General features: G+C 33.2%; 1 protein-coding gene across 2 annotated transcripts in view; it reads left to right on the forward strand.

Moving 5' to 3' along the window:
• The window catches only part of LOC132703893 (neuropeptide F receptor), a 107677-nt gene that overhangs the window by 18936 nt on the left and 62642 nt on the right, over positions 1–26099 (forward strand). Inside the window, exon 1 of one of the 2 annotated variants that reach the window (XM_060673410.1) lies at positions 12685–12733. The exons of the other annotated variant lie outside the window; for it this stretch is intronic. The gene's annotated coding sequence lies outside the window, so the exon portion shown is untranslated. Of the gene's footprint in view, positions 1–12684; positions 12734–26099 lie in introns of those variants that run through there. 2 annotated transcript variants of the gene reach the window in all.

A 26099-nucleotide genomic window follows, 5' to 3' on the forward strand; every position in this document is an offset into this window, starting at 1 on the left:
TGAAGCAAAAAACAGTCAACAAACTCACAAAGTCTATCCGCATGAATATCACATATGTCTGAAACAATATTGAACTGTGGTAACTTCAACAAAATTGGCGACCAAAATAAAACATTTGTTCTAGGTGTAGTAGTAGTAGTATATATATATATATATATATATATATATATATATATATATATATATATATATATATATATATATATATATATATATATATATATATATATATATATATATATATATATATATAGACCAAAATGATATAAATATAATTTAAAGCATATATTGGCACCAGACAGCCACAGTAATAGTCAACAACTTGGAGACGGATGAGGTACAAATCCAGCGAGGCGTTAGACAGGGAAGTGTACTCTCACCGATACTCTTTAATTTATACTCCCAGGTAATCTTTCAAAAGGCTCTTTCGGACAGAGAAAAGGGAGTTAGAATTGGAGGAGAAATTATCAACAATATACGATTTGCGGACGATACGGTAGTCCTGGCTGAGTCTCTCGAAGACCTACAATTGCTGGTGGATAGAGTTTACAACGAAAGTCGTGCAATGGGGCTCACAATTAACATAGAAAAAACTAAATTTATGGTTGTCTCAAAGAACCCGGCCAGGCAACATCAGTTATACATAGAAGAACGAGCTGTTGAACAAGTCGAAAAATACAAATATTTGGGAGCGTACATCACCTCTGGCCTAGATCAAAATCAAGAAATAAAGGTCAGAATCGAAATAGCAAGACAATCATTTCTTGGTTACAGGAAGATACTCTATAATAAAAACTTGTGTCTCAGTTTGCGATTGAGGTTCGTCGAATGCTATATATGGTCACAATTATTATATGGGGTAGAATCCTGGACACTAAAAGCACAGATCATCAAAAAACTGGAAGCCTTCGAGATTTGGCTGTATAGAAGGATACTAAAAATTCCCTGGAGGGATAGAATCTCAAACGAAGAGGTCTTACGAAGAACTGGCCGCGGTAGAAAATTAATAACTTTAATAAAAAGACGCAAAACCGCATATCTGGGGCACATCTTAAGAAATGATAAATACCGTCTACTACAAACTATTATGCAGGGAAGACTTGATGGAAGCAGGGGTATCGGAAGAAAAAAGAAATCCTGGCTAAGAAATGTCAGGGACTGGACAGGGTTGAATGTGGGGGAATTGTTTCATGTTGCGAGGGATAGAGAAGCCTTTGGAGTAGTGGTCGCCAACCTCCAATGAAAGGGAGAAGGCACTGGAAGAAGAAGATGGGAATATATATTATCTTCCTTAAAAACTGAGTATTTAAGGAACCGTCTATGCATCAACTCCAAGCTATCAATATGACATTTATACATTGGAAGCAAAAACCTAACCAATGCAAAGAGTATTAATCACATAATTGCATATTCAAACAAATATTTATTAATAGATATTATAAACAAAGTGGTAATTTCTGTAACCCAAAAATCTGAATTTCTTCTGTTGAACATCCTTCCTTTGAAAAATTTACACGCTTCAGTCCAAATAGTTTTTCAAATTATCAAAAGTTTGCATCCTGATATTCTCTGACTTTAAAAATGAGTGTATAAAATATACTTAACAAATAATTAGGAGTTTTATTTGACTTTAAAACTTGCTCTAATGCCTTGTATTTAAGTACAAGCATTTAAGTACAATTTATTTATTATTTATTTATTTATAGCATTATTTATTGACGCATGAGAATATGCATAAAACTTACAGTAGAGTACAGTTTTTAAAGCTTATTAATTACTAGCCTTCTCATAATCTGAACTATAAAACAAAATTAACAAAAATTCGTCATACCTAAATAACATAAAATAATAAATAAAATAAATATCTTGATAAATACTATATGTACTATATATATATTCAAAATAGGTAGGATATGTTATGACACTTTTAAATCAATAATGTATCTTCTTTGTTTGACTCAATATAATACAGGGGGTTATATTTAAAAATCAGGTTTAATTTACACTTATAAAATTTGGAAAATGTACATAATTTTGTAAGAATATTCGATAACCTAAATCTCATTGGTAAGCTGTAAGCACATTTTCAAGGTTTTACCTAAAATGGTTGATCCGTAAAATTTGTTAGATTCAATATGTTCCACAGAATATTTAAAAAATTTTAATTCCATATTCCATTAATAAATAATGAAGTTGGTGTGCAATTCTGGAATCTCCGATTTTAAATCCATATTTACATTTTCTATATATCTCCAAAAGGCAACAGAGTTTGGAAAACCCTGTATACATCTTTGTTGATCCGATGGCAAAGGTAGACCATGTTTTTTTTTACAACCAGAAACAACTTCTATATTTCTTAATTTCTTACATCAACAACTAATTGTAGCACATCTAGACAAAATATATATTAAAACTCGTTCTTATTCGCAATATATTAAAACTCTATTAAGTATTAATGTGCATGGTGTTTTTAAATTGAACGTCCACATTTATGGAAGTGATTTCTGAGTTCATTTTAGGAAAAAACCAGTCAAACCGTTGAAAGTAAAATGTAAGTAATATTCTTCTTCAGAGTTGCGTTCCCTTAAACCAGCATTGAACTTTCAATGGCATTTATATTTCCATTATGGACTGTTAGTATAGGAAAAGTGGAAGACGTTTTATATTTTTATTCGGAAATTTCCGTTCCGAAGTAGTGCCCATCGTGGATAAAACGTTTGCCTTTCTATTAAACACATTCGAGGGAAGGCTTTCGATGAAACATCCGCAAAAGTGCGCACAAGTTCTTTCGATTTAGGCTGGGGACAATAGAGTAAAAAACGTCACACTTCGACGTACGTTGGCTAGTATTTTTCCAGGTTGTTGGTTGGTTGTTGGTTGTTATGTTGGTACTCAACATAACATTTGTATTTTTCTATTAAGGTTTTGTCAATTGTTGACTTGAAGTTCAAAAACAAATAAAAACCAAAAATTTAAAAACTTAGACAGCTAGAGTACAACAAAAACATTAAATTAATAAATTAGAGACAACATATTAATTGCACAAACTTTGTGCACAAATGTGTGAACAAAATCCATCACTAGCAATTTCTCATTTAAGTAAAACTTATTACTTAAAGTTTCGTTATCATCGAAATTTCAAGGATTTGGTTAGAAATGTAGTTTTGAATTTTCACTCTATTAAGAAAAAGTTGTGTCAATTTTCTAGTTCCAATATCTGAGCTGTGAGGACACCCTCCATCGAAAACCAAAACTATGGAAACACTGTGCTGATTATACTTGTGTGATTTGGCTCATAGTCAAGAATCACTGCCAGATTTCCTCCACGACTCTAACATTGAATTAGATACTAATAATCTACCATTCTTAAATATCTTCATTAATGGAAAATCACACCAACCCTACGGCATCTTTATCGTAGGTTGTCAATTCTCTTTTTTGTTGTAAAACTATCTCAACCTGAATCGCTGGATCCAATATTATAGATTATATATAATATAGAAATATTAAGCGTCCAATACAAAATACACTTCAACATAGCTTCGCACGAAAGCAACCCCACACCTGCCACTATGATCCTCTCTTCCATTCAAAACATTACTGGAAACATTAAAAGTTCTTAAGAAATACCACTTCTCCAAAAATTTCTTAACATCTTCGAGCCATTACAGACAAAATTTCGTTTGAGGCACCAGGAGTTTACAGCATTCCAAGCATATGTGGCAAAGAATATATTGAAGAGGCAGGACGAAAAATGTCAACTAGGCTAAAAGAACATAAATGAGTCTTACCCTATGGACAAATAAACTCATTCTCGTTTCTTATTAACACTCTCTTGATTTTCTTTTTGTTTGACCAGTACGTTATCAAAATTAAACGCAATATTCGCGGAAATTGATTCCATTACTAAATTTCCCATAGAAGGAGGATAACGAATTTTAATTTCGTCATCGCGACTCAGTTTCTTCGCAAAATCAGCGCTTAATAAAACCCGTGCAAATTTGCCATACTCAAAAGGTGTTGATACTTCGTGAACGTTGTAGAAGAAATTCGATGAATTAATAACGGAGACTTTGATCTTGCGAATTTAATTTCCTTTGTTTTAGTTCGGACGCGTCGAAAGCAGGAAAATTCGAGTTGATCAGATAAGCATCGTATATATATTCGGCGATCCTGTGTTAAATGAGGGTCTTGCTTTGTGCAATATTAAATTAGGGTTTTATTCGCTAACCTGTATTTTAACATTCGAAATTCCGAATAATTTGAGAATTTATTAAGTCAAAGATTTTGTCATCCTACAGAGGGGGGACATCTCACTCTCTTTCTTTCTCTATCAAAGGGTTTTTCCAGGGCATCCAAGATATCTAGTTTTCATATATCACTTTGTAACCATCCCTAGCATTTCCGTTACACAGTAACTTATTAAATATTAAACATTAATATGCTGGTAATACTTTTCTAATTTACTCGAGGAATAAATGAAAATAGAAAATTAATTTTATTTCTTTTTTTTCTTAAGCTAATGTTTGGAAACGCCCATTAATAAATCAATTAAATTTAATTTATATCTAAATTTAACAACAGAGGCGCATTTAAATCAAATTCGTCATTAAATAATAGATTCATTTTGTTAATCTCAATAAATTTAGTTTTTTGATTTTTAATGAATGGCATAGTTAGAATCCGAACTTTTATTTTTATGCGCTCTTTTATGTTCGTTAAATCATTTTTCAATGTTTTACCTGTTTGTCCGATATAAATTTTGGGACATGATTCACATTTCAACTTTTAGAATCCGGATTTTTCAGTTTTTCGTGATTAAGTTTTATTTTAATAAAATTCAGTGTCCATTTTTAAGGCAATCTTAAGACCAAATTTAGATAGATGTTTCGAAACTTGCTATCCTATGTATTTTATTGTTTTATAAATTTTGGGTTCTGTGTTCAATATGGAACGGATAGGGTTCAGAATGATTTGAAACTGATTTTCAGTTATAATCTTATCTATCAAATAGGGGTCGTAACCATTGTTAAAAGCTATTTATTTTATAATATTCAATTCTAATTCAAAATTTTCTGCAGAAAGTGGTATATTTCAGTAGTAGTGATTTCAGTTATTATGATATTTTACTTAATGAATCAAAAAGCAAAAAATAAAATTTGTTGGATGCTATGGAGAATAGAAAATTAGATATTCGAATCTATTACTTAATGGCTAATTGATGTTAAATGGGACTCCGTTGTTGAATTCAAATTTATAACCCTACAACTGTAATTAAGAATATATTACTACCTGATTATATAAATAGATGTCGAAATGCTGTTATATTTTGTATTTGATAAAGGCACAGTGTTGCCGAAACAGCTTCCAAAAACCAATAAATAAATGTGAAAATGTGAACATTTTTTGTTTTAATTTAATTGTGTTAAATTAATTTTCATAAAGTAAAGGCCACCTTCAATCCTTAAATAACTATCGATACATAGTGCTGGGCAGAAGGGATTAAATGATGTAATAGACAAGGATGTTTTTTTAATGGTTGCATATACCAAAACCAAAATGTTAAGATTTAACCCAAATCGCTCAGATAAAATCTGAATTCTTAATTTCCGGGAATTTAATTTTCAATGTAAATCGTACTCTTCACGTACTCTTCTTTCGTGACGAAAAATTAATTAATAGGAGCTCCATAATCTTTGATAAATACTTGACGAAAATTCTCCACAATCAAACAGGATATGATTGCCATTTTCTTATTACAAAAAAGAAATTTTGCTAGGGCGCCACTATTAAATACAGCAGTAAGTGTCGGGTCTCTTCTAAAATAAACGTTATTTAATTTGACAAACCAATCAATCTTACTACCCACTTCACCTCACCTCACCCCAACCCCGTTCGAAACAAAAAAAAAAAGAATTATGAGGATATAAACCAATGCGGTCAAGCATATTACATCCGGCAACGGCTTTTCAAAGATCAATGACTAAATCCCACGCTCTCACGTTTTATTTACTACAGACAATATCCCGGCGGATTAAATCCAGACGCTCTCCTGTTTTTATTCCCCCCAAAACTGTTATATCTTCGGAGCACAATTGGGGTTTATATATTACTTTTATTGGTAAAGGCCACCCGTGCGATATCGGATTGCGGTCGAATAGACTGCCCAAAGGAACGATTATCTTTTATAACGGCGCGATCATAACGCCATTTTGGCGTTACGAAAATCAACTTTACCGAAATTGTGAAACAACTGGGTTAAACCAAAACAAAGACGGCCCTGACGCCACAGATCTGCTTGATTGACTTCAAAGCTGAAGAAATTTCATTCCTGCCTTAGCGAATAATTGGTTGACTACCCCAAGTACAAATTTTTTATTAGATTGTTGTAGGTGTAGACAGTAAAACGGTTTCCGAATTTTAACTAATGTGTATTTTAGAAAAAATATGTTGTCGATTTTTTTAAGATTAAGATTAAGATTAAGAATATATTTTGGGAAGTCTCAGAGTCTCCATGAGAAACCAAAATTATGGAAACGCTATGTCGATAACACTTTTTTAATTTGGTCTCATGGTCAAGAATCCCTAGTAGATTTTCTTCGACATTTAAATTCTATATGCCTTGACATACGTTTTCCCATTGAATTAGAAACTAATTATAAACTTAAATTCTTAGATATTCTTATCAATAGAAAATCAGACCTAGACTTGGGATCATTGTGTTTACAGAAAACCTACGCTCACAGAACGACACCTTAATGAACACAGAATTAAAACCCTTACCTCTGCTCTTCTCTCTAATAATTAATTAATTAATAAAGATATTAAGCATTCCATCAGAAAATACACTTCACCACAACCTTCCAATAGCAATGAGGCCGAAAGCAATTCCACACTTGCCACTGTTATCCTTCCTTATATTAAAAACTTCACTTGTCGAAAAATGTCAACAACTTCTATACGTCAAAGATAGAATTCCGTTTGAGATGCCAGAAGTTTACAGCATTCCATGCATATGCGGCAAAGAATGCATTGGAGAGACCGGACGAAAAATATCAACTAGACTCAAAGAACATGAAAGAGCCTTAAGACTAAGACCGGACATAAAATTTTATTATTAAATTAAAATTATTAAAATTCTTGCATGCAATCAATTCTTCTACCAATAAAAAATTCGAGAGTCTATCGAAATTTATAAGCAACCTAACAAACTTAACTGCGTCTCAGGGTTGTACCTGTCACCAATATGTTTGATTCAACAAAAACCGACTCAGCAGGAATCCAGAAGTTTTGTAAAAAGTAATTTAATTAAGATTTTTATACATTTTACTAGTTCGTGCTATGAATGGCCCGGTATGATACCTAACTATGAAAAAATGAACAAAGTTTTATCCTCAGTTGAGGTCAGTGCGGACAGTTTCAGAATGATAACATATATGAAAGAATTTTCAGTGCAATAAGATGCTTTCCATTATTCATCAATTCTGAAGGAAATAATAAGTACGTGCTACTAAGGAGCATTTATTATAGAAAACGACCCTTAAATAAACTCTTGTGATTTAGGAGGTTTCACAAGGATTCTTCTGTTAAGGTCGGAATTATAACTAGTTGCTTATAAACTTCTTTTTTATAGCAAATCTTTATGTAAAACACAGAAAAACATTAGGCATAGTGCAGCAGTTGGTTTTTGATGTCTCCTGGATATGACGACATAAAATAACAGAAATCACAGTTGAAACCTACGTCGTATCTCTAATTTCCTTTATAGCTCAAATTCGCTTCTCACGCTTCAAGCGCCAGGCAACGATAATATTTTGTCATATTCCTGACATTGTCGTGCGACTTGATCTCATGTTCATCTAAAAAGCTTTTAGTCTACATCTACTGGATATATAATGAACAATCCATGTCGGTAAATTTGGAACGAAGACGTGATTGTCTTGGTTCGATGTGTGTAATTTTGATTCCGCGCTGTCTTAGTGTGACGGATTATTCCGCGAATGCAGCTGCATAGTTCTCTTAATTTCTCCTTCTAAGTTGAAATCAGAATTTCGCGTTTTATACGCATTTAGACGAGTGGAAATCTTAAAGCGACTGAGTAAATATGAACCAAGAAAACTGATTATAATACTTGTCTAAATTGTTGGTATTAATAGAAAAACTCCATTCAACATGTGCGATTGCAGGTCACAGGCTTATATCATCGCTATTTAGTTTATTTACAACCAAAGTAGTTTATTTACATTTTCCTTCAGTTTAATCCATTTATAATGGTAACACTTTGTCATATTTTGCTTGAATATTAGTTCTATATACATTGTTTTATTATGCGTGATAGATAGATACATAGATAGATATTTATTCAATTCTCACCATCAATAAACTGATCATAAAAAAAGAGACAAGAGAGCTGAGCATACAACTTTCACAAATTAATTTAAACAAACGTAAAAAAATGACGTTTTTCTATTAATGTTATATTTTTTATTTTGGTCGCTGGGGGAATGGAACAAAATATATTGGTAGATAAAAATACCTCGAGGTGTTTTTCTAACTTTTTAATGGCCAGATGTTCCAACACCTGTGGAAGAGGACTGTAGAGACGGAAATGCTGCTGAATATAAAAATTGTTTCTATTTTTTGTGGTATATTTATAAAACGCTTCAAACTTAAAACTTGGATTCGTTTTTGAAAACATTTATTAAAATGTTTACACAATTTGTTCACACAAGCTGTTTAGTGAGTGTTTATAAAAGCTTGCAGGCAAAACAGGAGTCTTTTGTGAAATCAGAACTTCCACAACATCGCTGGTCTGTCTCAATGTTATTAAAATTTACTTAGTAACAATTACCAGTGCAGTGAACGAAACATTTGCACTATTGAAGAAGACTTGTGGTGTTGTTGTATTGTCGCAATTCTGGAAAATTTAGTCTGAAAATACCATCTTTCAAGAAAGTCTTCATACACTAATTATACGTCCATATAGATAAAAGAATTTAATTTTTTTTTTGGGTATAAATTAAATCATAACGTTATTGAACCATAACATTATTATTATTTTAATAGTACTGCATCTAGCGATTTATCAAGTAGGCACATTTTATCGGCCAGCCATTTTCATAAAATAAATGAACATTTTGCATTTATTAGGCGTCATTTGAATCTAGTGAATAATAGTGAAAATAATTTTATTAAAAATGAGTGGATAAAACCGTAAAATTTCAAATTCTGTGCTAAAAATTGTTATAGACTTATGGAGGAAAGTAAAATTTAACCGCATGATTTCTGCAACTATCGGTAAATTACATGTAAAACGTTTACTATATGGTAAAGCAATTTAGAATTCCCGGTTCGTGCAAAATAAAGTCCCGTGCTGGTCGTAAAAAAATGTGACTGTTCATGAAGAAGCATGAAGAACTGTTTGCACATAGCTGGGTGCAATGGACTAATAGCAAGAAGAGAACCTTTCATTTCGGTACGAAATGGCAAGGAGCGATTTGATATTGCAAAGGAATATGTTATTAAACCTATAGAGATTTGAAAAAATGTGGCATTCACTGACGAAACAAAAATAAATACGGTTGGATCCGATGAGAGAGAGTGTTGGAAATGCATGTCAGCATCTGTGTATAAAATTTAACTTTTACTGAGAAAACAATTCACCCCTAGCATTGAGACTAGAGGGCCGTCACATGTTTCTACACGATAATGATCCGAAACATAAAGCTAAACTGGACAGGAATGGTTAATACGTAATATTAGGCGACAACTGTGTACCCCTTCTCAGTCCTAGATATTAATCCAAGAATTAAGTAATTATGATTTAAAGAGGCGCTGCGCTTGAATGGAATAATATTCCTAGCGAAGTAACCAGAAAACTCGTTCGTAGTATTCCGAATATAATTATTTACATATATCGAGACTTTGCTTGATATAATTTTGTTCAGTAAATAAGTAATAAAATATTTGGTCGTTAAGAAACCGTCAACTCGAAATATTGCTTGTTTACTTATTAGAGATCATTGGGTATAAATATAGCGTTTTTTAATTTAATACTCATGAATATTGAAAGGTATCATCTACTGTGTGAGTATGGATACTTTTTTATGTTCTGACGGATCATGTATGAGTTAGTGGCTTTAAAATTCGACTTCTTGTAGTCCGAAATAAAAAGCAAGTTTCTGCAGAGTTATATTTAATTTTAATAACAACACAGGTTATTGCATTAAACAAATTTTAAGTTTTCGGTAGTTCAGCTCCGTTTAACAACAAAGCTTGTCAGGTAACTCACTGCCGCAAATTTCCAAGTAAACACAGGGCAACTTGTCCTTAAAGTTCCCTTAACGACTTACTGAGATCAAACTTCAGGGCAATTTTCCGAATAAATCGTAACTTGAGACGCGGTATCACCTGCGTACACTACTGTTGAACAAATCGATCAAATTCACATTATACGTGGCATTTTCACTTGGATAACATGATGTGAAAATTACAGAAAAACAACAAAGCGCTCACGTTCATAGTTGTTTTTTGTTTTCTAGTTTTCTAGTTGTTATGATACCGCGTCTTGGCAAACAAATATCAGACACAGCAAGCCGGCATTTCATCGAAAAAGAATTGCTACAAAAGGAAACCGTATAATAAGTAGCTACTGAGATGTATTTTATCCTTTCATCGCGATCGGTTTGACGCAAACAACAAGATAAATAGCTTATAGTCGGCGACTTCTTTTCAATTGTTTAATTTTTCGCAATTTCTAACTAAAGTTCAATATATCGGTTGTTGCCAGAATTCCCTCTACAAACGGCGAAACAAGAGGCTTCAACTTTCGTTACTCGTGCTTTATTTTAGCTATTTATTTGATCCGCATAGATTTAATAGTCGCAAAACGTGGAACAGGGCGTCATTTACAAAATTGACCATGTTAAAGGCTTTTGATCCAACAACAAGCCGCTTATAAGTGATCATGTCGGCAAAAACTAAACTGCTAGGCATTCGGCACGAATAAAGCAGCATTGAAGTGTTCGAAAGTGAATTACTGCAAAACTGAAAACGATATTTGAAAAATTTCAGTCCAGCTCATTTTATCTGATAAAGCTACGTTTTTAAAATTTTTATTACATTTGATAGGGGCTTGTGAAAAAATCGTTTCTTTCGCATTTGCATGGTATACAGATTAATAGGACCTGTTATTTCGCCAAACAATGAATGCCTAAAGTTATTTTCGAGTTTTTACAAACTCACATCTATGACTTCATAGTCGATATACCATTATTGTACGACCAAAAATATAGTGTATTTAATGCTTTGACGTGTTAAGTCTTTTACAGTACCTTAACAGCAGAACCTTCGAAAGACCCTGGCAAAACCCATCCCAACAGATGTTCATGCTTAAGTAGAAGAGTTTAGTTTTGGTTAGTTTAGTTTGACATCAGGTGATATGCATCCTTCTTAAGAGTTTAATCTAAATTGCAATATGTTCGTATATATTACGGAGGCATTTGAATGTGATTCTTGCAGTAAGTACGTATTTATGTACCTGATTCTCGAGTTTTGACCCTGCCAGGCTGTTTTCACTGGGTAGTATAAAGGGTAAGGGTAAGGACATGTACTCTATTTATTTTACAGGTAAGTTTGAAAATAATAACATTCTTCTTCTTGTATTTTTGTGTCTTCTGCATATTTCTTCGATTTGTAAACATCAACAGTCTTTTTTAAGACTATAGATTATATTCGATGAAGTTAAAGGTACGTTACAAGAATACTGATAAATACTTATTTGAATCCTGCAATTCAACATTTTTTTGAAGGTTGCTGTTTTTTAAAGCTTTAAAATGTGGAGGCCGTGGAATGAAGCAGATGTTTCCCTGCAGAATTTGAAGACGAAGTATAGATGGCAGTCGAACCTAATGAAAATTTAGAAGACGAACTAAGTCAGCAAATATAAAAACGGACCCATTTGTCTTCGGTACTAAACAAATTGTTTTGAATGTTTACAATTTTATAAGAAATTCAGAAGTTGAAGTAGGAGTAGCAATAAAACCAAGTGACATAGAACGTAAGAAATTCTTACCTTGTACTAATTTTTTATGTACATGTTTCAAGAATTGCTCGGCTAAAATGACTGAGCTGGAATGGTTAGGGGTAAGGGTCTGCTCGGCAGGGTGTTCTATAAACGGCTGCGGTTTTGGAGTAATAAACAGTAGGCAAAAAAAAAAAGTATAAAGAATGACAATGTATTTGGTAGTAACAAGACGTTGCCTCATGTCACACAGCATTAAATATCTTGAACATATATTTCATGAATCATGTCCACAGACATTGCAAGTTTTTTGGAGTGTCAGAGCTGCTGACCTTACTCCCTTTGATTCCTTCATATACATAGCTTACTATGGAGAGCCTTTTCAAGATGTTGACTATTCAGAAAAAATAATGTTCAGGAGGGATATCGAGGTATCAGTGGAATCAATGAAAATGAATCAAAATTAAATTAGTATTGGGTTAATCTTTCAAAGGAACTTCCACACGCTACTGTAATATTATTTACAAATCTCCGCGATGCCTCCGGCGTCGGTTGTCGATGAACTGAACTTGCTGATTTTGTGCCAATCATCCAGTTGGCTTCTTCAGAGCTGAACTGAAACTGGGTCGCATTGCACTCTGTACCAGGAGGCGGAGCTAAGGGAGGGGCATGAACATTGTCTCGGATGACTGATTCCCATATTAGTGAAAGGTAAAGACCTGAGTCGCAGTTGACATTGATTTTTTGATTAGAGATTTCTATAGATTTTCGGATTTTTAATTGGTAGAAGAATTGATTACACGCAAGAATTTTAGTTTTATCGAATAAAATTTGATGGCCTGTTTCGTGATTGTGTTCCGCAATTACTGATGAGTTTATTTGTCGTAGTCTTAAGGCTCTTTCATGTCCTTTGAGCTTGAGCCTATTTCTCCAATGTATTCTCTGCCGCTCTTGAAACATGTGATGATGATGATGATGATGAATATGTTTTAGATTCTAGTCATGCAGAACTTAAAAAGTTTTGTTCAAATATGTGTTTTCTACTTACGTCACATCAGTTGTTAAATTCTATAGCATTTATCAGTATTGTATAATAAAAAATCTGGGCTACTAGAAAGTATATTTATACTATACTGTAGCTAAATCCTCTCCGTTACGCCAAATGCGTGTCAAATTAATTTATAGAATTATTGACTCATTAGATACACGAACACAAATTGAAAAAATATTACAAGCGATTCTTTTAAAATTGGGTTAAAAATAATCCTTTTCGTTAAGATTAGGAAGTTGGTAGATTTATAGCAATTTGTTTTTCGGGTCATTTTTCATACTGATTTAATTGTTGTCCATTGTTATTGTTTCCGCTAGCCCGTGTTATCAATTATCCTTTCGTTCGTCCGGGTGCGCGTAGCAAAGTAATTTATTGTTTAATCAATTTTTGAATAATGGCAGTCTAATAAAAACGGCTAATATATACAGGATGGACAAAAAAATCGAAATGTCCAAAATCCCAAAAATCAGGTGTCTACAGGTTGAAATGTGGATCTTGTCCTAAAATTTATATTGGACAAACAGGTAGATCCTTCAAGAAACGCATTAACGAACATATAAGAGCGCTTAAAAACAATAGTCTAGATTCTAATTATGCTACACACTTAAACACAGAAAAACACATTTTTGACGACAATTTTGATATATTACACACAGCCACAAAAAGTAGAAAATTAAATTTATTGGAAGCCATGGAAACTAACAAAATGAGATATTCAAATCTATTGCTTAATGATCAATTAGATTTAAATACCTCTCCTTTTTTGAACTTAAATTCTCGCAACAACATTAATTATGGTTTTATGGTCATTTTTCGGTGTATATAGTAACAGGTAGTTTGTAAATATTACATTTAATAAAGACACGGTGTTGTCGAAACAATTGTCATGTCATAATATATAATTTCGTGAAAATCTGAACTTTTAGTTCTTATTTATTTTGATAACTAATATAGATTCAAATTTGTAAACACCATTTTTTGAAAAAAAAAATCTACAGGGTTATTAAATATGTTTGCGTACCCACCTATAGAGGTTAACGGAAGTCACCAAGACAAACTTTTAGTAAAAGACAACAAATGCGCATCCAAACAGAGAAACAGTAGCGAGTTTTTATTTTTCAATGGAAAACTATACATAGTTTCCGTTCTAACGAAAGATCTTTTTCTCCTGATTAAAAAAAAAAAAAACATAAATATTGATATTTATATAAATGGTTCTTGAATTATTTAAGCTTAAAATTTTTATTAACTCAACAATCGTGTCGCTGTACTTTAAATTGAAACATTCAGTTAGGAAAATGTACTTAGAGGAGGAAAAGCTTCAAGTAGTATTATCCTGAAATTTTATGAAACCAAAAGTTTCAATCAGAAAAAAGAACCATTGTTAGAAATGAAGATGACGACATGAATATTTTGCTCTCTTTTGAAAGTTATACTTTTATGAATAATAATTTAAAAATAAAATTAATTTCATAAAAATTTTTTGAAAATCCTGAAAGTTGTTGCCACACGAGTTTTTCTCAATGAATTCGGTTAATTCCTGTAGGTGGATAGGCAAATTTTAAAAATTACCATGCACATTATTAAAACATAACTAAATTAAAATGATAAATCCAGTGAAGTGGTTATGTGTAAGAGCTGCTATGTTGAACATAGACACTTCATAATATGCATAACGCATTGTTTTAATATTTTTATTAAAATAACCATTTATTCTTTTATTTTTTAAATCATTTAATTAACATTTTCTGGAAGAAAAATTCTTTGTTAAATAGTTCCTAAAGAAATCATAAGCAATTGTTTTCAAGTTGGGAAGATATGAGATGGTTGAACTGGTTTTTAAATGGAATGTGTACTTTTTTGGAAAAGAACATTTTAATACTACTGTATATTTAATATCTCCCTAACTGCTTTCGGTTTATGATATTTGAAAATTATTTTGTCAGCTAAGTGCTGTAAAAGGATAATATCAATTCAGGCCAACTTCAAACGTCAAATGGCCGCAACCAATTCTATTGTCGACACTAAAATTTGGTATTTGATATGCGACTTATCCAAAAACAGTCCATATATTATGCGACAAGTGTGATAAACGGCATTTGAGTCACAAGTTTTGTTTTGGCATGAGCGAGTGCTTCGTAAAGGAGTTATTTATCAAGTTTGGCAAACGTGTTCCATAGTATACTTTTTCTAGGACTATTAGTTTTTAGATTCTATTATTTTTTTAATCATTTAATTAACATTTTCTGGAAGAAAAGAAATATTTAACAAAGAAGAAAAGGAAAAAGAAAATATTTTGTAAACAAAATTTAAGCGGTGGATAATATCTCTGAAAATGACACTTTCCGCAAGCTCGCTCGGTGTATAATTGGATATTCTAGAGGAGGAAAATATAAATGGAACCGGACAACAGAGCCTCTTAACGGTTGATACCGTCAGTCGATAATCGTAGGTCGCGTAACTTCCACATTGCGGTTTGGATGTAATTATTACTAAACCAAATGTTAACGTCAAGACAGTTAAGGCATTTAGAGAGCGAAATGAAACTCCTCCCGTTATGCAAACCGCTTTAGTAGTTGCCTACAACGCGTACCGATGACCAACCACTCAAATCTCGACCAAACCAACAATATTCAATATTATTTGCTGTCTAAAGAATAATTTTAAAACAAAATGCCGTATGCCGCTGATTTTACGCCAATTCAGTATAGTTTGGACAAGAATATAACAATAACAAAACCAAAGGAATCTTGGCATCTATGGCATCACATACTTACGCATCCGAGTACAGAGGCCAGTAATAGCATTCACAAAGTAACCACAGTTTTACTCTTTTAAATGATAGCGATTAAAAGAAAAAAATTTAAAATTGAAATGTACAGGTAGGTAATTTACTTGTATTTGTATTTATATTCTCAATATAAATGAAATACATTTTACAAAACTTCTGGATTCCTCCTGCGCCGATTTTTGCTTAGTCGAAATTGCTGACGTTTCGCCAATCATCCTCAGTTTCAGTCAAGCTCTGAAGAAGCCCACAGGATGATTGGCGAAACGTCAGCAATTTCGACTAACCTAAAACCGACGCAGGTGGAATCTAGAAGTTTTGTAAAAAGCATTACAGTAACTTGTGGAAGTTCCTTTGAAAAAAAAAAAAGAAATACATCGAATTTCGGATATTCTGATTTTTTTCAACTCAGGAAGTAGAAATTAGACCCTGAATAAATAAGAACTAAAAGTTCAGATTTTCACGAAATTATATATTTTTACATGACAATTGTTTCGACAACACCGTGTCTTTATCATATGTAATATTTATAAACTACTTGCTACTATATATACCGAAAAATGACCATAAAACCTTAATTAATTAATAAAACAGAGGTATTTAAATCTAATTGATCGTTAAGCAATAGATTTGAATGTTAATCGTTAAAAAAATTGCACTGCTACTGTCATGTCATAATATATAATTTCGTGAAAATCTGAACTTATAGTTCTTATTTATTTTGATAAATGGATTTTCATCTAGTAAAAGCCACCTCAGTTCAATTAGGCCCTGCGCGCCGCCCGTGAGACTCCCGCTTAACAATTTGATTCGGAACATATTTAAACGCCCGAGACGCCGCGAATTTTCTCACGCGGAAACGATTCCGTTTGAAAATACACGCGGGAGCGATTGGAAAAATTGCGATTTTTATGCTAAATGGTTTCAAATCATCGAGGCGAGATCGACCACCCCGAAGCAATCGTATACCTACGGAAACGGATCAGCTAAAAATACGATTCGAGGTAAACAGCGAAAGTGCTTTTTATTTTTACCTGTGATTTAAGAGCGCGTCTTCCTTTGCCTTAAACGTAAACGCAATTAGTAAAGTTAAAGCAAAACAGATGTCAAGAAGGAATTCGCGAGAAGGTGAATATAGGAATGCGCGTTCTTGATTTAAACGGCACACCGTTTCAGCACCATTGACATAAATTGTCGAGTCTAATAAATCATTCAGGGCTTCAACATAAACATGCATTCATGAATGGCGAACTAGTTGAAATTCCTGTACCTAATTCACAGCTCTGGCGCTCTACTGACAAAAAAAATTGCGTTTCCTTAGCTTCGCTTTGAGGAGAAGGCGTGAATGATAACTTTTAAAAATATAACGTTAGTTTACTTTTGAAGCTTCTTTACAAGTTTCATTAAGGATAATAATGAGAATGTATCTTTATTTTCCTTTCATCTGTGTAAACAGCGTGAAAAATATCAGGATATACACTTACATCAGCCAATACAAATATTAAAATATACATGAAAAGCACGGAAAGAAGGAACAACTATAAATTTTTGTCGTTTGTAATCTATACCTAATACCTATCCTATTTCTGTGTTTGTGCATTACGAGGTTAGCGCCAAAATTTCCCGGCCTGACATAGATGCAGCTCCAGTATCACGATAAAACTTTGTCTTCTTTTAAATATATATTTTAGTAGGCTGCGAAAAAAAAAATGAAGTCTTGCGTCAAATAGTTTTTTGTTGACAGCATTTTAAACAAGACGTGTCCGAAAAAATGTCGCAAATAACGCAAATTGAGTATAGAGCAGTCATAAAGTTTTTGACAAAAGAAGGGTTAGCACCTAAAATTATTAAAAAAAGGCTAGATGGTGTGTACGGCCAGTTCTCCTTCGAATTCTGTAGTGAAAGAATGGGCAAAACGTTTTCGAATGGGGCAGGAGTCCCTTGAAGATGATTCAAGAACTGGTTCACCAGTGGAGGTCATAACGGAAGATATTGTTGCGATTGTGGAAGAGGTGGTATGGAGTGATCGACGTTTAAAGGTCAAGGAAATCTCAGAAATTGCTAAGCTTTTTGATACAAGTGTTCGTCGAATCCTGCATCATCATTTAGGTATGCATAAGGTTAGTGCAAGGTGGGTTCCTGAAAACCTTTCGCCTATTCAAAAACAACGCCATGTCGAGTGCGCGCGGTCTTTTTTGGAACTCGGTGGGTCGGAACCGAAGCCTATGATAGAAAGTATTATGATCCTCTATTGAAAAAAGAATCAATGGAGTGGCGTCGTACCTCCAAGAAAATTCAGAGTATGCCCGTCAACAAAAAAAGGTGATGGCCACTATCTTTTGGGATTGGGAAGGAATTCTTTTGATAGATTTGAAAGAAACTAATACCACTGTCAATGGTAAACAACATTATTACATAAATTGCGAAACAGCATACGTGTAAAACGTCGAGGAAAACTGACCAAAGACGTGCGTCTCTTGAACGATAATGCATCTGTCCATACTGCTGGTGTTGCACAAGCTGCCATTTTAGAGTGTGGGTTCCAACAGATAGATCATCCTCCCTATAATCCAGATATGGCCCCCAGCACCTATTATTTGTATGGATATTTGAAGAAGGACTTACGTGGACGGCGGTTTAACGACGAAGTTGAGTTAAAAGAGGCTGTTTTAGCTCATTTTGCAGACAAAGGGATTGAGTTGTTAATGAAGAGTAATAAGTTTATTCAATTAAGGGGGATTATATTGAAAAATAATAAAAAAATGTTATTTTACTTTGTTTCTTTCATATTCAGGCCGGGAAATTTTGGCGCTGCTCTTTTTTTGTTTCAAAGAAACTGAAAAACTTTTGAATTTCGCTAGCAAATTAGACTCAATAACAATAAATAAATAGTACAACACACAGCAATTTTAAATGTATTAACAAAAATCAGTTAATTATTTCTTTGCTTTTTATATGCTACTATGTTTTTTCTTTACAAACATTGGTTAGTTTGACACTTCTCTTTGTGGCATGGTTCTTAGTTTACAATTGAATTTTATTAGAATATAAAACAAATATATTCTCAATATCATTTATATCGTTACTTTTCTAAATCATCAAAAATTGTCCGTATTCGAGATACCTCACGGTGAAATTAAAATAATACACATAAAATTTAAAAATTCTTTTATAATTTTTTAATTTATTTAACGTCTCTGTTTATATTAATCAATTGTCCATATATGCGGGAAACCGGTTTCCCTTTTCAACTAACTGACTACTGAGGGCAGCACTCCACTTTTATAAAACGCAGTAAGAGTGGAAGATTCCGGTAGTGTTTTTGAAAAGCGACTTCAATGATCTGCTTGGATTCAAGTTTCTATAACATAGTCAATTATGACATGACTCTATAGATTTAAATTAAATATGTCCCTGACTTCTTACCGTTACACGAATCCTTCAAACGTAAAGGATGTGGATAAAGTGCCCGAGCTGTTTGTTATGTTCAGCTGTGCAACCGCTATAGAGCTGTAGTGAGATTACTGGCTATTTGTGGAACTATTTGGGCCAAATGGACATTCAACAACATTACATCATAATTTTGCAGAAAATGCCAAAATTATCAATTAATATTGACCAATATTACACATTTCTTATAAGAAAAATAGAAATTTATGAAGCAGTTCGATCAAGAAGCAAATCAAATCGTAATAGCTCAGAGCTATTGGCAACGAAATGAAAATTCATGAGAAAAATAAACCGCCTCTGTTGTTTACGCAATCAAATAACGCTCAGCATATTTTTCTGATAAAACAACAATAACTTTCCCTCTTAAATTTTAATTAAAATTTTTGTTCGCGATGTTGTTGCTATTCGCTCAAAATTTTCCGTAAAAATAATAACAAAAACTGTTTCCAAGAAACGTGCTTGAAAATTCATTCTCTAGTGGTGTCCTAAATTAAGAATATAATTGTAGAATGCGTAATTAATATGAATTTAAAAATAGGTCCCCAAAATAAGTCTTGATTAGTTTAGCAAAAACATAATTTTTCGTTTTTCTTATCGCTCGATAGATAGGTGGTGTAACAGCCTATGACCAAATTGAATGAAAAAGAGGGTAGTGACTGGAGATTACATTATTTAAAACTTTCAACTTTCAAATTAAAATTTCGTTTTTTTTTTGCTCTCCTAACGTCTTCTAGGTTTGTTTGGTTTCAGAATTTTTACAAATACCCGCAATGCTCTGTCCGTAAGTAAATTTTTAATCTCAAGATAAACAGTTTTTCTGTAAAAAGTAATTGTTTTAAACAGTAAACCGTAGAAAAACTAAGTATATGGTGTAAAGGAAAGAAATGTTGGATAATGGATAATTGGATAATTTTTAGAACTAACTTATTCTGTCTTGGATCTTATGTGTTAAGTAAATTTTTAACTTGAAGTCAAAAAGTTTTACTGGGAAAAAAGTATTTATTTAAAACAGTCAACCGTAGAAAAATTAAGGGTATGCTGTAAAGAAGAGAGATCTTGTCAACTTACTCATTTAGAATAAAACTATTAAATTATATAAAAAATGGGGGATATTTCATTATTATTAAAATTGATTCGACTTTTGCCAATATTTAACGAAAGTTAAATAAATATTTTACAGTCACTTACTTCTCAATTTTGACCTTATGGCCTTATAAAGAGGCTGTGTTTAGTAATGACGACCAAACCCCATTTTTTAAAACCTTAAAAATACCAAAGATTTTAAAGATAAGTTTTGTGTATAGCAACTCCTGTAAATTATTGTCACGTAGTAATTAATATGCACCGAGTTAAAACTTGGGGTGGCCTTGCTTTCAAACCTTCCAGCAAGGTTAGGTCTATTTAACAAAAAGGTTATTTATTTGTTCACATCGACTCAATATCCATACATATTTGTCAGAACAAACTTTAGATAAATAAATAATATGATAATAATAAATAATATAAAATAAATAAATAAACTAAACCAGGATTTAAGGCTCTTGGTTTGTGCTACTGTAAAATATTGCTTGGAATTAAAGCTTAACAAATGTTAGTAGTTGCAGATATATCTTCAACAATGCTAGGGACTTGGGTTTGGTTACAGTAACGGTTGTATAAAAACGATTAAATATTAGAACCCTTGTAGAGAACGGCCCAATATACAGGATTATTTAGTTACTTCGAATACAACTGCTATAAAAAATTTCAAACAGTTTAATAGGTCTCTGGGTCTGCCCTTATATTATATTTTATATTCTAAGTGGTATTTTATTATGAAACTTATCTACCTTATCAGGGAACCACAATAGTAGATTATATTTGATTAGGATATTATAGGTTAAGATAAGAAACTAAGCTTTAACTTCCCCTTTTGCTATTGTACAGTAAAACAAAGTTATTATTATTATTGATAAACACCCAAGCTGCAAATCTTGAAATGAAGTTAAAAGCAAATATTTCCTCCAAACATCAGATTTAAAAAAAATCCCATCAGCTTGCTAATAAATTCGAGCTTCTCCGCATAGAATACAAACCGTCTAACAAGTAGGAAATAATGGCTCTTTTTAAAATTAGATTTCTTAAATAGAATTTCCCGGTTTGGCTCACATTTTTGCTCGAAATGGTACGGAAACAAAGCTCATCTAAATTGCGTAGCTGTCTTCGAGCAGGAAAACGGCATAACGTTATTGTATTTCAAAAAGTGCACAGTCGTCGCGGGTTATTTTCGATATGTTGGCGAGACATTATATAAGAGATATTTCCATTCGGACGGTTCGGTTGTCTTAAAGGCACGTCACCCCATCTTTCGTTTTCCGGGAAGTATGAAAATACATTTTTACGAGTTAGGAGGAAACTCAATATTTTGCACGGCCGGTTCCTCCTGGAGTCTTCTATTACCATGTGAAACTCGCCCAAAATGAATATTTTTTGTTACACGTTTTAGATCTTATTTGTTGCTCACATGGCCCCACTTCTTGACGACATATAGTGTTGGAAGTGAATTTTAAGGAATGCAGAATAAAGAAGTCATAGACTGTTTTAATTCAAAAATTCGTATTTTTTTCGTTTATTTTGTACTTAGAACTAATGTACTAAAACCCATAAACAACGAATGCCTTTATACGGGAGAGAACATTTTTATATTCCTGAAGGTACAAGCATGTGGGGTCCAAAGTGCAGGTCACCTTGTATTATGTATGTATGTATGTATGTGACTAATACACGCAATACGCTGAATTAGAACTTCCGGTGAGGCGTCTTGCAGTAGAATTAGACTTGAGCATCTGAGAAATAAATATAAATAAATCGTCTGACTTCTAAATCATAGTGCGGTTATATAAAACATTTCACATAAGCAGTTTTCCTTCTGTCATTCTACAACAAACGGCCTACCAAGATCTAAACACACTAAAACACTAAGAAGGGTAATTCTAATTTTTCTAGAGACAGGGACCTCGAGGTTTAAGAGATATACTAATAATAATACTATACAAATACTAAGACCTTATCTTTATCTTTCGGCCAGATGTTTCACTAGCTGTCAAGATTAGTTAGCTTTATGTCAGATTAATAGAAATTTCTTCTTCTTCTTAAAATGCGGTTCCCCTTGAAGAACCCGAGTTTTGAACCATTTTATGTTGTGTTTCCCATGATCTTCAATTCTAATGTTTAAAGGTCTTTTTGTTTCTTCCACTCTGCACATTCACGGGGTATTTGGTAGATGCACTCTTTCTCTTGAGTCTGTGTTTACCGCTTTGTTCTTGTCCTTAATATCGTCCCGAACTTCAATGAAGTCTTAAGACTGTATTTTTATGCTATTTGAATTATCTTTTTTGGGACACAGAGCTGTTGATAAAACTATTATCCCTACTAGGAAGGATGGACAGCCGTTCTTCTCTTTCTCAGCTGACGCAAAGAATTAAGATGGTTGAGAAAGGAATCTGACTGTATATCCACTCCAGATGACGAAGTTTCAATTTCAAACCTACCACCGCGAAGAGAGGGAAACCTATCCATCTTGTGAGTAAAATTTATCTTTCATTTAAAAGCAAGAATTATGCACAGACCACCTAAGAAGCTCTACAATGCCTAACAACTCCTTTATAAACTTTCCACATCAATGCTTACCTGAAGGACATAATCTTACGTACCAAATCTCCGGAGTTCTTTACAACTGAATTAGTTTTTACCAGATTCCAAATCGTTCGAGAGACTACGAAGCCTGATGGCGTTTCGATAGGAAGTAGTCATCTCACGGCCATTGTCACATGTAGGCTTGGGCTAGGCGAGGGATTGCTGTGCAAAAGATTAAGAGTAGCAGAAGTTCAATTCATCGGGGCTGAAGAATTATTCTTCCTGGAAGACAGTTTTGACGAAAAGAAAGTGTGTTGCGATTTACAATAGAAGAGTCTAAAAAGAAAGTGAAACATTTTGCCTTGCATGTCGGAAGGGAAGGAAGAAACAGGAACCCAAGGGAAAAAGGTTCATTAAATCTATCTGATAAATTAAAAACTAACCAAAACTAATGCCAAAATTAAAACTGAAGATTTGAGCTCAATTGGGAAAGACTTAAAAATTGTAGTGATATGAGATGCGTGATGTATTTTATTTAGAAAGGGAGGAAACTCTTAAAGCTCAATTCACTGAACCTGTACAATTGTCCTAAATTCTCATGAAAAAATGCTTCCAATATATCACCAGGAAGAGCCAACAAAAATGGAAACAATTTACCATGAATTGGGAAAAGGTACACAAGTACAACGCAGGCGCGTAGTTTTACGTTTGAGTAATCAGTAGAGACAATAAAATATGACGAGTCATTTACATTAATCGAGCACTGAAATAACCTAACCGTTTAACTTCAAATAAAACACATGTTATTTTAGCAATAATCCCACGAATCTGGGAACTAATATTTACAGTAAGTCGGCCACAGTTTACCTAAATAAATACGTACGCACAATCGGAATAGCGCGTGAGGAACGTGGAAACATTTTTAGCACTAGGAGAACGATTAGGTAAAGCTATTAACTCTAATTGAGATAATTTTTGTTAAAAAAATCGAATTATCTTTACACGTATAAACCTAAACTGCGTCTGGACAAGAGTTCGGTTACATATTTCTAGAATTTTCGGTTGAGCGATTTGATGTCGTACACATAAAAATATACTGTCGTAAAATGCACGAATTTGTGGTTTTAACGACGCCATGAAACCGTTTTATGAATGCAGCTAAAAGGATTTTCCGTTTATGCAGTTTTTAGATTTGTTTTCGATTTAGTCTCACTTGCTGCACTGAACGGTGCTAATGAATTTCTAGTGCTAACGAATAAGGCAAGCGGTTTTCCAAGAGTTGCTTCTGCTGAGGTGAAATATTTCGTCCGGATTTTGCAGGCCCACAAGATGCAAACTATTCGACAGTTTGTGATTGTGCGTCGACCGCTGGGACCAGCTTAATTGAACTTCACCAATAGTTGGAACTTCGAAAAGTTTTGAGCACTCGATGATAAACCCCAAGATATTGACTGGTTATTTGTTCGATTTGAAAGTTTATGGAATAGTTTCTTAAGTATGTCGCCGTATTTCTTATATAATGTCTCGTTTCGTATATTTTTGTTGTTAAAAAAATAGATTATGATTTTTATTGCCCTCTCAATAGTAAGCAATATGGGTAGTAGAGTTGGGAAAACAATTTTCTATCCTTTTAGGATGACCAATTACTTCACAACGCCATTCTTTACGTAGTGTTTTTGACAATTATGTGTCAGTTTTCATAGAACTTGAAGTATTTCTAAATGACCTGTCCTTCGATGCCTTTTCGTATAATTTTAGTTTTCATTTTCCGGAAAAAAGGTTGTACGTTAGTGCGTCATCCAAAAATTAAAAATGAATTAATAATGAAATTAAAGCGTCTAGTGATCATCTAAAAAATCAGCTTCTTTTTAAGCAGTGCAATTCACTATTGAACAGAGTCCCGGAAGAAACATAAAAAAATTCTTTCTGAAACTAAAAAGCTTTCTATCAGCGGCAAATTTGGTATTCTGTTGATCCTTATATTGCTGCTTTGAGGGTGATTTCGGAGTTGTCGAATGATTCACGGTCCAGTGTTGAGAATTTTAATTTAATGAATAAGCAGAGTAATAAAATCGAGAATGAGCCTAATATTGCGGCATCTGTATTTAATAGCGTTTTATAGATGCTTCAAAAAATATTGTTAGTTCAATAAAAAAAGTATTGGTCTGAGTTTTATTAGGGACGTTAATGACGTTAATATATTAACTTTTATGGAGGATGGGATACCAACTTTTTTATTAAAAACAGTACTGAGTTTGATAATAGGTCTGCTAACATTCTTGATGAATCTATCTTTTCAAAGTGGGACATTCCCATCGTGTCTAAACAGAAGAACTATCGGCCGGTAACAATTTCAAATAGTTTTTCTGAAGTGTTTGAGTATGCTTTCAGATAGAGGTTAATATTTTTCATATCATATTTTTATAGATAACCAACATGGTTTCAGAAAATATACAAGCACTTCAACTGCTGCTTGTTCGTATTTCCGTAGGATAATTTCTTTTATCGAGGACATTGGGTGCCCGGTTGGATTTTTTTACGACCTAAGTCGGGCGTTTGACTGTGTTGATTTTAAAGAACTTGGGGGGCACGCTTTGGGTATAAGGGGTACGCCTCTAGACTGGATCAGTAGTTTTTTAGGAAATCGTTCTCAATTTGTATCCCTGAAGTTTTATAACGGTAAGAGAATGGAAAGTGTAAATTCAGCTAGTCAACGCATCGAGATAGATGTCCCTCAAGGTTCAGTTTTCGGTCTACTTAGGCAATACTTTTCATATTATATGTAAATTATATATTGAAAATTTTATGCGGATTTATATGCGGATGATCTTTCCTTGGCTCCTCTCAGAGAAGTGCTGTGGGGTACTCGATAGATTGATGACATGGTTTGGGAAAATTAATCTCATCATAATTATCAGAACCAATGTGATAATTTTAATATCTGTTTAGGCAATGACACTATCGCGAGTAGGGATACTGGGATGTTTCTAGAAATGAGTTTGGATGAATGTTTATACTTGAAGTCTCATTGTGATACTCTGGTTTCAACTCTAAATAGTGTAAATTATGTCTTTATAAATCTTCGTGAGATTCTAACAAGGCAACAGTTGCTTAATTTATACTATACGAAGGTGGAGTCCCGATTACGTTATGGGATCAATTTGTGGAGAGCA

Source organism: Cylas formicarius, unplaced genomic scaffold, assembly GCF_029955315.1.
Source record: "Cylas formicarius isolate icCylForm1 unplaced genomic scaffold, icCylForm1.1 PGA_scaffold_6__28_contigs__length_40554024, whole genome shotgun sequence".
Taxonomy (NCBI): domain Eukaryota; kingdom Metazoa; phylum Arthropoda; class Insecta; order Coleoptera; family Brentidae; genus Cylas; species Cylas formicarius.